The sequence below is a fragment of the Berghia stephanieae genome, chromosome 1 (assembly GCF_034508935.2).
Source record: "Berghia stephanieae isolate SIO BIC M18660-M18661 chromosome 1, UCSD_Bste_1.3, whole genome shotgun sequence".
Classification (NCBI taxonomy): Eukaryota; Metazoa; Mollusca; class Gastropoda; order Nudibranchia; family Aeolidiidae; genus Berghia; species Berghia stephanieae.
In genome coordinates, this window is record NC_088360.1 from 16,365,225 (window position 1) to 16,376,109 (window position 10,885).

At 36.0% G+C, this 10,885-nt stretch overlaps 2 long non-coding RNA genes across 3 annotated transcripts in view; one reads left to right on the plus strand and one right to left on the minus strand.

Annotated features, from left to right (window-relative positions):
• The window catches only part of LOC144968960 (uncharacterized), a 4,861-nt gene extending 1,386 nt beyond the window's left edge, over window positions 1–3,475 (plus strand). The window contains exons 2-3 of one of the 2 annotated variants that reach the window (XR_013644704.1): window positions 137–308; window positions 638–3,475. This is a non-coding gene — a long non-coding RNA (uncharacterized LOC144968960). Of the gene's footprint in view, window positions 309–637 lie in introns of both variants that reach the window. The other variant, XR_013644703.1, reaches the window with a different exon arrangement.
• A 632-nt stretch (window positions 3,476–4,107) lies between these two features.
• LOC144968969 (uncharacterized) lies at window positions 4,108–10,447 on the minus strand. Its single transcript, XR_013644709.1, has 4 exons — window positions 10,257–10,447; window positions 7,338–7,449; window positions 6,748–6,824; window positions 4,108–5,416 (listed from the first exon to the last, which is right to left on the minus strand). It is a non-coding gene; the product is annotated as an uncharacterized LOC144968969 (long non-coding RNA).
• Window positions 10,448–10,885: the final 438 nt, after the last annotated feature.

Genomic DNA, 10,885 nt, shown 5'->3' on the forward strand with positions numbered 1-10,885 from the left:
GAAATTGTAATATTGCCTAACAGACGTTATGTCCCGTTCAACATGCGAAGTGTTGCTGTTATAAACTTTAGCATTGGCATGTATGTGCCTATTTCGCTGTAGTGAATTTAATTTAATTTTTTGTTTTCATTGACAGCTAACATGAAAGAACACTGTTGACGTTACTGGTGTCCTGACAATCCATAAAGATGCTGGCTCAAGGGCTATTCTGGCAAGGTGTGTTGAGGCAAACCTTTGCCTGTGGCAAAACTCATCAATCAGCAGACCATCATCTGGGCCAGAGTGTCTGCATGCACTTTTTGACAATGGTTAGTAATGTTTTCAAATCTCCATTGCGCCTTTACATTTTTTATTGGTGATCAATAAAATAAATGCTCATTTTTCTAAATGAAAATGGCAAAGCATCATTTGAATTGAATTACTACTGAATGTATTAACTTAACGACAGACTATAGTTTGTTGCCAAGAGTTTTGTTCTATGGATGTAAAACCAATGAAATTTCAAGTGTGTTGGTGTGAATAATGATCATTTTTTAAAAATTGCTATGTCTTTGACAAATGCATTTTATGACAATAATGCCATTTCCAAAAATTGCTAATGAACTGTGTCTCTTTTTTATTCAATTTTTCCATCCAGAGCAGGATCAACCCTCTTTGTGGAACTACAAAAAAAGTGGTGGCAAACAAGTAGTGTTGACTTTTTCTGTATTGAGGCGAAAGAGATTTTTATTCCAAGGGTTTGGGAAAGCAAATTGCTTTTTATTCAGAGCTAGTGCACTATTTAACTGTTTTATTGTCTAAAATAGAATTGATTTTGCAGTTCAACTTGACTAGATATCTAATTTTATACGACTTGTCTCTCAAGTAGAATAAAAAAATGAAAAATGAGGATAGCGTGCCCTATCATATTTTGAAAAATCATTTAATATATCTAGAAATCATCTGTATAACCTATTGTATACAGTAAATAATTAGGTTTTGTGATTATAATGATGAATTCATAAGGTATGACATCATATTCGACCACAAAATTATTTTATCTCTGGGCGTAAAAAAATCAATTTTACAGCATTTTTTTTTATCTATGGGGTATGGGTTAGTGAACCGATTATAATTTTTTTTAGACTTAGATCAATCTACAAAATTTTCGTTTTCTTGTCCTATTACGGTCATATTTTGAAAGTTTGATGGATCATTTCTTTTAGTTGTCTGCAAAATCAGCCTTTTAACTTTATGTCAAATTATAGAAAAAGCTTGCGCTTTCTCAAATGTCTGTTTTATGTCATTTTTCTGATTTTCTAGCAATCCTACCTTAATCATTTTCCTTTAAATTATCTTCAAATTTATTCAGAATCTTTTCTATGATGTGTTTTACATCATGATGTAAGTGTTTGGGGGTAAATTAAAATTTAGCAATTTTATAAATTTTAAAATTCATTTGTTCCTGTTGATCCGCGCTAAATTTTCAGTTGAAATCAAATAAAAATTCTAAAAAAATTATTCCAAGAGTTTTCATGATATAGCTATTTATGAAAGAAACATTGTGTTTAAATTTGAAAGAAATTTATATGCTAGTTTTTGGTGCATCTATGTTAGAATTTTAGGGTTTTACGTCTAATTTTAGCTTATGTTGCCCCTTAAAAAAGTTTTTTTTTTAAATTCAGTTATTTTTGGTGTTTAACATCAAATTATACATTACATTATTAGTTCATGAGATATAATTAAAGAATTTTAGAACTATAAAGCATATTTGACCACTAAAGTAATTTTTTGGTGAATAACAGCAGATATTAAATTATTTCGTAATTTTTTTCTTAGAGGTATGGGTTAGCGAATTGTTTAGAATTTTTTTCAGAATTTGATCAATTTATAAAATATTACTGTTTTCTTGTTCCATATTGTTTATATACTTGATGAATGTTGGCATTTGTCTGCATAATTGGCTTTATTATCAAATTAAAGACAAATTTTTCATTTTCTCAAAATTTCATTGTGCGTCATTCTCTGATTTTCTAACATTCACATCTGGATTGTTTCCCATCAGATTGTCTTCAAATTTGGTCAGAATTTTTCTTATGATGTGTTTTGCATCATGATGGATGGGTTTTGGGCTAAACAAAAATTTAGCAGTTTTATGAATTTTTAAATCAATTTTTTTTCCTGTCATGTCACACCAAATTTTCACTAAGAAATCGAAAAAAAATTCTGAAAAATTTATTTTCAAGACTATTGCTAAACCTATCCATCTTGTTGTAAGAAACATTTTGTGTAAATTTGAAAGAGATCTGTTCGTTGTTTTTTTCTGCATCACTGTAAGAATTTTTGGGGTCTAATTTGAGCTTATATTGTCCCCCCTGGTGGTAGGGATTTGGTGGCTAATAGTATTAGCGCTGGTGTTAGGGACTCAGTAATAGCCATGTGGTAGGAACTCGGCGAGTAAAAGTGCTGGTGATAGGGATTCAACGAGTAAAAGCGCTGGTGGTAGGGACTCAGTGAGTAATAGCGCTGATCGTAGGGACTCAGTGAGTAAAAGCGCTGGTCGTAGGGACTCGATGAGTAAAAGCTCTATGACTCGCTGAGTAATAGCGCTGGTGGTAGGGACTCGGTGAGTAATAACGCTGGTCGTAGGTGCTCAGTGAGTAAAAGCTCTAGGACTCTGTAATAGCGCTGGTGGTAGGGACTCGGTGAGTAAAAGCGCTGGTGGTAGGGGCTCAGTGAGTAATAGCGCTGGTCGTAGGGACTCAGTGAGTAAAAGCTCTATGACTCAGTGAGTAGAAGCGCTGGTGGTAGGGACTCAGTGAGTAAAAGCTCTATGACTCGGTAATAGCACTGGTGGTAGGGACTCGGTGAGTAAAAGCTCTATGACTTAGTGAGTAAAAGCGCTGGTGGTAGGGACTCGAAGAGTAAAAGCGCTGGTGGTAGGGACTCGGTGAGTTATAGCGCTGGTGGTAGGGACTCAGTGAGTAAAAGCTCTATGACTCAGTGAGTAGAAGCGCTGGTGGTAGGGACTCAGTGAGTAAAAGCTCTATAACTCAGTAATAGCACTGGTGGTAGGGACAGTGTCAGTGAGTAAAAACGCTGGTGGTAGGGACTCGAAGAGTAAAAGCACTGGTGGTAGGGACTCAGTGAGTAAAAGCGCTGGTGGTAGGGACTCGAAGAGGAAAAGCGCTGGTGGTAGGGACTCGGTGAGTAAAAGCGCTGGTGGTAGGGACTCGGTGAGTAAAAGCGCTGGTGGTAGGGACTCGGTGAGTTATAGCGCTGGTGGTAGGGACTCGGTGAGTAATTGCACTGGTGGTAGGGACTCGGTGAGTAAAAGCTCTATGACTCAATGAGTAAAAGCGCTGGTGGTAGGGACTGTTTGTTTGTTTGTTTGTTTTTGAGGGTTTTACGGCGCTTGCAACACATTAAGGTCATATCAGCGCCAGTAAAAAGGAAGAAATGGGATAGTAAAAAGTTATAGAATTCAATTAAAGCACACCAAGAAAAGGTAAGACAAAGGGGAATTTGTTCAAATGGGAAACAGATGTAGATTCCAAGAGCACACCGTCAAAGTACTTAGTTTGAGATCACCTAAAAGTCTCATCCAGACACAAGCACAGGTCCCGACTAAGAGGAATACACTCAAATGTTAACAAATCAAATATAATATGTAAATAAAACATAATACAGTACATAACAGAGAGATGATTTACAATGAAAAAAATATCATCTCCCAAAACTAACTATACATTCGACTGCTTCCCTCTCAGCCGGGGGATCCGGCCAGGACCAGGACAAAACCAAGTAATCTCATTCCAAGACAAAGAAAGCATGTTGGAAAACAGATATAAGGGGATAGAAGACACAGTATGAACCCCCTGCCCACTAAGGGAGGTCAGGAACCCCGCCCAGGTGGAGGGACTGGGTGAGTAATAGCGCTGGTGGTAGGGACTCAGTAAAAGCGCTGGTGGTAGGGACTCAGTGAGTAAAAGCGCTGGTAGGGATTCAGTGGTGTCACTGATTTTATGACATTAGAATATAAAGAAATTTACAACTACAATCGGACTAATGATTTTACAAAAGGTCCCCACAAAAGTATATCTTTAAATTATTAAACAAGTCTGTTGATTAAATTAAATTATAATTTTATTTTAAAAGATCAAGAAAATGTCAAAATGCATGAACACTACTTCACTCTATACCGATCACGACCCAACAAGTATTGAGAACAACCATGCTTCTCAAATTTGTTTTACATACAGGACTTTGCACTATCCTTTTGAATCTGGATAGAGACTTGACCGACTCAATTGTTAACGGGCACCTTTTTACTATCACACTCTTTTATTGAGATGTGATATTACGACTTATAATGTCCCTTTTTATTTCGTCACTGACCGACCACCTTTGAAATTTTGATATTCTACAACACAGTGTTTGGTCTCCTGTGTTATATTTGTTTTATTCTGTACCGACCTGTATAACACAGTTTCGGCCTGAAATTTCCTGTGTAGAGTCACATTTGAAAAATTTCGCAGTCTGTCTCTGTCGTGTCAAGGGCATCTTTATGGTCGCATGTCTGTTATCTGGAGTCCCTGTCTGGTCAGTCTGTGTCCATAACGTCTGTGGTCTCTCTGTCTGGTCAGTTTGTGTGTCCATAACGTCTGTGGTCTCTGTCTGGGCAGAGTGTGTATTTATAATGTCTGTGGTCTCTGGTCAGTACGTGCATTTACAATGTCTGGTGTCTCTGAAAAGTGAGAAAGAGGGTTAGAATGGGGATTTGTCTGTATTAAGTCAGTCATGTCAACAATGTCAAAGTCTTTATCTTCAGAGACAAGAGTCAAAAACTGTTCCAACTGGGAGATTCTTTGCAGAAACTGATGTTCTACCATAACTTGAAACAAGCTATTGATCCTGTTTGTCACTGAAGATACAATTCGATACAGTCCTTCCTGTGTATTTGTCACACGTCATACTGGTACAATGTCAGTTTCAGGTTGGTCATGGATTTCCAGTCTTTCGCCCGCCATGACCCTCATCATCTATGCACATAATATTCACAAGTGGATACAAATATCGATTTCGTATGTTGCATCCATAACAAACACATCACAAAAAACACTCACATCACGCCCCATTCTTCCCGTTACTTAAAACAAATACTCAAAACCACCATCCTCATTCACACTGAACTTTGTTACACCTCCTTCCTCCTCTATCTCTCTCAGTAATTCCTGTACCGTTTCACCGTCCGTCCTATCAATATCAGTCTTGAACAATCTCCGCTGCAAATCTTCGACATCTTTAGCAATACATTTTATCCTTGGCTTGATTGAATGTATTGCCTAAGTTGGGTTGTGGACACCTTTGTTTTAGCCATAGCCTTCACTGTCTCATTCACGGGGGGCAGGCGATTCTCCGGATAAAGTGAGGATGGCTAAACGTAAAAAGAAAAAAGATTAAAAGTACAAAATTGTATGCAATAGCATTCAATTCAGACCTGCCAGCTAACAAAACAAAAAAAAAGCATTTTATTTTTTATTGACAATTTAAAGACAAAAATCTGCATATAAACCCATAATGCACGAGTTGTGTTTGTCACTCTAAAATACTTGAATGAACTAAAATGCAACAGGCGCTCATCAAATTCAAGGGTTAAATGAATGACTGCAGAATTCCCAAAAAACGTCGCTTCATTGTCTTTGTAACATTTTCATGGCATACAAAAACGCAATAGAGTGGTCACCATTTATAATTAGTCCTCAGAAATCAAGCACTTATAACTGCATCGTACCCATAGTCAAAGTCAAATTTTATTTTGAAAAGTCTATGGACAACCATCAAATCTTAAAATTCCTTATCTGGAACAAAAAAAAAAACCAAAGACAAAAAAAAAAAGACCCAAAAAAATACCACCACCTAGATCTGCTTATATTGTCTTACAGGACTGAATAGAGCTTACAACACTATAAAAAGGATGATGATATGGTGACTGATTCAATAAATAGGGAACAGTAGATTTCACGAGCACCTCAAAGATGTACCAATTTTGACATTACCTCAAAGTCTCACTGAGACACAAGCAAAGGATCCTGCTAAAACATTTACATAATGCAATAATATTCAAAACCTATAACTATAACAGTACATAACAGAGAGATGATTTACAGTATAAAAAATCATCTCAAGAAGAAAGGTACTGTATTTGACTGTCTGCCTCCCAACTAAAGACCCCCGCAAGGACCAGGAAAAAAATGAGCAATCTTAATCCATAACAAAGACAGGGAGCAACATGGAAAGGGAAAACAAATATAAGGGATAGAAAAATGTGAACTCTCTGCCCAGAACCCTTCCAAGAAATTTTTTTTTTAATAAAAAAAATACAAATTCTGGAACAGTCAATTTTGTCACAAGCTGGTCATCATCTCTCCATCTCAGTGCGCCACCTTGAATGTATCGTAATAAAATATGAGTTGGAATGGCTGTTGTCCTTTAAACATTTGGTCCTGGTGTCAACAGTGCATTTACCTAACTAATCTATTACTATATATTACACTCAATAGTGGGAGGGGGGAGGGACAATTAAGTACTGAAAATATAAAGTAACAAGAAAAGAAAAAATAATACATATTTATAAAAAAAATTGAGTCTAATTGCGACTAAAATAGAATTTGCGATTAATTGCTGTCAAGTGTAAAATTTTCGGCAGCGAAAAACTGCAGGGACAAAATGTCGATGGAAAATAAGTATAAAATGAATGAGTCTTACCAATTTATCACATGGGTGATTTTCATGGTGGTGATTAGCCCCTGTAACCCTCAGAAGCCAGTATTAATTTCAGAGTCCTGCATGGTAAGAAAAACTTTTTATTACAAAGTAATAAAATTATCCACAACATAGTATGATAAAATATTAATAGCGTTGTCACTTGCATAACTCAATTGTGAAGGATTTCAACATGCAGATTATAGAGCAATTGAAAATAAATCTTAATAAGACATTCAATAATAATACTAATCCAGATGAACAAATCAAGTGTTTCACTTTTTAAAACTGTTCTGGTAATAGTTGAACTATTGTCTTGCTGCATTACATCGTGCAGCCCGCCCACTGAAGACTGTAAATGAGCTGCAGATAGGCACACATTGCCTCTTCCTCTGGATGTTTTAAAATTCAGAATCAGTTTGATTGCTTTATTAAAATTGTCTTGGCAATCAAGATAGAAAAGCTGATGGTGATAATTTACTTCCGAGTTATTCTGAAATATTATAACCTTGTGCATATAATATTTTCATTTTTTTTAAATATGTAAAAGTAAAAAAAACACCTCCTGCCCCCGTCCAAAAACAACCTCCTACCTCTGGTTAGGGAGAACTCTTTTGCTTGAAGTCAATTGCTTTTTGCCTGCTTGCATTCATAGACACAAAAGTCATAAATTAGCCAACTTTCCTCAGGGTGATATGATGGAAGCTGAAAAACACGGAATAATATAAAAGATCATAACATAAATTGCTAAATATTAAGTTTAAAAATTGCAATATTTTCTCCAACTGAGACAAAGGTGTTACAGTTCAGTACGTTAGAAGAATAAGAAAGTAAGTCGAGAGTTTTCTCGAAGAACTTAAATTTGTGACGTGGTACTCAAATCAGGGACTAGGTCAAAAGCTGAATGGAATGGCACAAATGGAAAGCCAAAGGCATGTTGTTTTCAATATTTAAAGTCAATAAAAATTCAAATTCTGTGCATTCTAATATTAGGCAAACAACTACAGACCACACTAAATTGAATTGTATTAAGTAAAAGGATCTTGTCACATTCAATCAAGCTGTCATTTGAGAAAAATTACTTCATTATAAATTGAAGTTCAGATCGCATGTTTGAAGCCGTATTAGGAAAATTCATGTATCTGTGTATAAGCCAAGTTTCATCAAAATCACAGTGGCAACGAGTGTCTAATATTTGCCACCAGATACACTCGTAAAATTTGAGTGTAGGCCTATTTAGCAAAATCATATATTAGGAATGGTTTATACTACATCATAAAGTAGCGCATGCCCGTCATCATCCTGCATCTTTTTTATATATATATAAGTATTAAAAAAAGAATTGAGCTTTCGTAAGCCGCAATATCCACCAAACATGCTCAAAGCACTTTACAAAGGATCCATGACTAGCAGCAACACGTAACAAGTAGAACGTTAGGCGATGTTTTTCTTCTGACAGACAACGCTCTTATTGGATAGGAAATCATACACATGAGTACAGTGAGAGAATGTGAGGCCTTGACGAGGCTCGACCCCATGACCTTCCAATCCGGAAGTGAGTGCCACACAGCCGCATATATCTTGGCGGTTCTTGAGAATTTGCCAAACACCTACAAACTAATTAGTAAAAAGAGGGGAGATGGGCAGAAATAGACAGACAGATACACACTCAGAGAGAGAGAGAGAGAGAGAGAGAGAGAGAGAGAGAGAGAGAGAGAGAGAGAGAGAATAATATCAGTTGCCTGTGGTGTCAGTCCGTTTAGGAGTGAGGTGGCGGAAGAAGTAGTCTAGCACTAGTACTTGGGTAGTAGTAGTAAGTAGTAAATAGGGGAGGTCTTCTGCACGTTCCTTGAGCTAAGGAAAGTATTCCTTCAACTAACCTTAAAATAAAAAAAATAAAACCTTGTACATTTCCAACACTTGGACCTGCACTATGACCTATAACTAAAACTAACAGACAAAAAAAAAACCCGCTAAGACTCCTCTCCAGTACCTTTCAATATTTCAAATTGAATTATAATGGCTGCGGAAAACTAAAACAATGGTCATATAAGGAAATTTACAAATCAATCAAGTTGTTCTACAGGTTTTAAAATGAAAATATGAAGTAACAAGATATCACTCTAATATAGTGACACCTAACTAACACTAGACATCACACCAGCAGCAATGCTGAGCGGAGTAATTTTACTTTTTTCACTTGCAACCAAGTTGCCACATTGGATTTTCTTTCTTTACTTTTTTTTAGTGTTCTGCTAATGTGCAATCTACATTTAAAATAAAAAGTGGCATCTTTCATTTCTTCTAATTCTTAACAGACACGATTATGTCCACTTCACATCTCAACAACAGGGACAATTTTTTTCACTTCTTGAGGCAGTTTTTTCTTACTTCTTTTAAATTTCATTTTTTTTAAAGCTTCTTTATTGATTTGTTTATAAGTTCTATTGTTCTTCTTATTTTTCATTGTCAATATCATTTTCATCAGCATACTTTTACGGTACTTTTACCATGTTATTCTTACGCTCTTACAGTTACAGTACAGCAGAGCGATACCTAACGCAGACCTTTAAAGTGCTACTAAATTTGAAAAATTAAAATAAAACGTTTGACAAAAGATCCACAGTTCAAAAGCTAAAACAATTATAAAGTGAAACTACCTCGAGGCTCGATGAACATCGGGGGTAAGGTCTCCCGCCCATACTGGGCACTGTGGGACTGGAAGTCTAGAGAGCTGCGCCGGTGGAAACCGTAATTTAGTTTCTTAAACGGCTCCGATCCTTCAGAAGAGGAGTAGTACCTATCTAGTTGTAGTTATTAGTAGAAGAAGAAGAAGAAGGAGCATGTTCAGGTTCAAGTTCAACCCTCTTAGTAGGCACTTGCAAGAATTTTTCAAAATAGTGGCTATGGGTATTAATTTAGCGTAGAAAAATAAAGGGGAGTGAAACATTAACTAGAGTGAAAAATTATGGCTCTGTCTCAACTGGTCAAAAAGTTATGACCGTTTATGTGGTGGAAAATCTCTATTTATAGAGGAAAAAATGTGACCAAAGCACAGCATCCCAATGGATAATCACGTATAATTCAGAAACAGCTTCAGATACAACTTTGAAATTTTTACATGTGGTAAATCAACATCTCTGTAATACATTGCAAACAGAAAATGAATTATTTATTGAGAAAGAAAAGTATAGTTCAGAGCTGAGACAGCTGAAATCAAGGAAAAATAGATCACGACATGCAAATGAATGACATATTGGAATTTTGGAAAAGTCAATAATAAAATATTTATTCACATGAAGATAAGACCAAATACACCACTGAATCGGCGTCGTTTAGTTGTTCACTTTGAACTTTTCAAAATGAAAATAGACCTCATAAAAGCAAAGATATGAACTGACAAATGTTTGAGGTGGTGTACTCTTCTAAGTTGATAGAGTTAGAGTGAGAATGACGAGAAATGAGTTGCCACTTAATTAAGGGAAAAAAATTGTCGTATCTAGTTTACTTACCTTCTTTGTTGACTTTTTAATAAAAAGTACATTATTCTCATTTTCGAATGTTTTCAAATTGGAGAAAAGATGAGAATGTCTCGTTTACCGAGAGGGCCATTTTTTTTGCTTCACTACGTCACACTTCTCAAAGAAAGACCGCGAAAAGTGGAGGCTGGCTGGTCGGCTGGTCCTTGAAAGCTCACAAATGCAACTTTAAACGCATAAGAGTGCTGGGAGCAGGGTTGCCAGATTATTTTTCAACAAAATGCCAGGGGAAGACTCAAAAAATGCCAAAACACTCAAAAAAATGCCAAAGTCTGTTGACTCCCACCCCCACTAAGAAAACTACTCACTTTTGATAGACAATTTACTATCATATCCTGGTGGCTTGCATGTTTTCTTTTCTTTTTTTTTTTTCTTTTTTTTTTGAATTATACTAGATTTCCTGTTGGGGTAATTTTTTACCTACTGACTACTAAGTGGAGTGCTAAACCACTACACCACGGTTGAGAAAAGGTGTCATTTGAAGTATAATATACAAGAAAAGAAAATGCCAAATGAAAATGCCAAATGCCAAATGATTTTTCTAATGCCAAACGGTTTTCAAAAATGCCAGATTTTTGGAATCTGGCATTTAAAATGCCAAA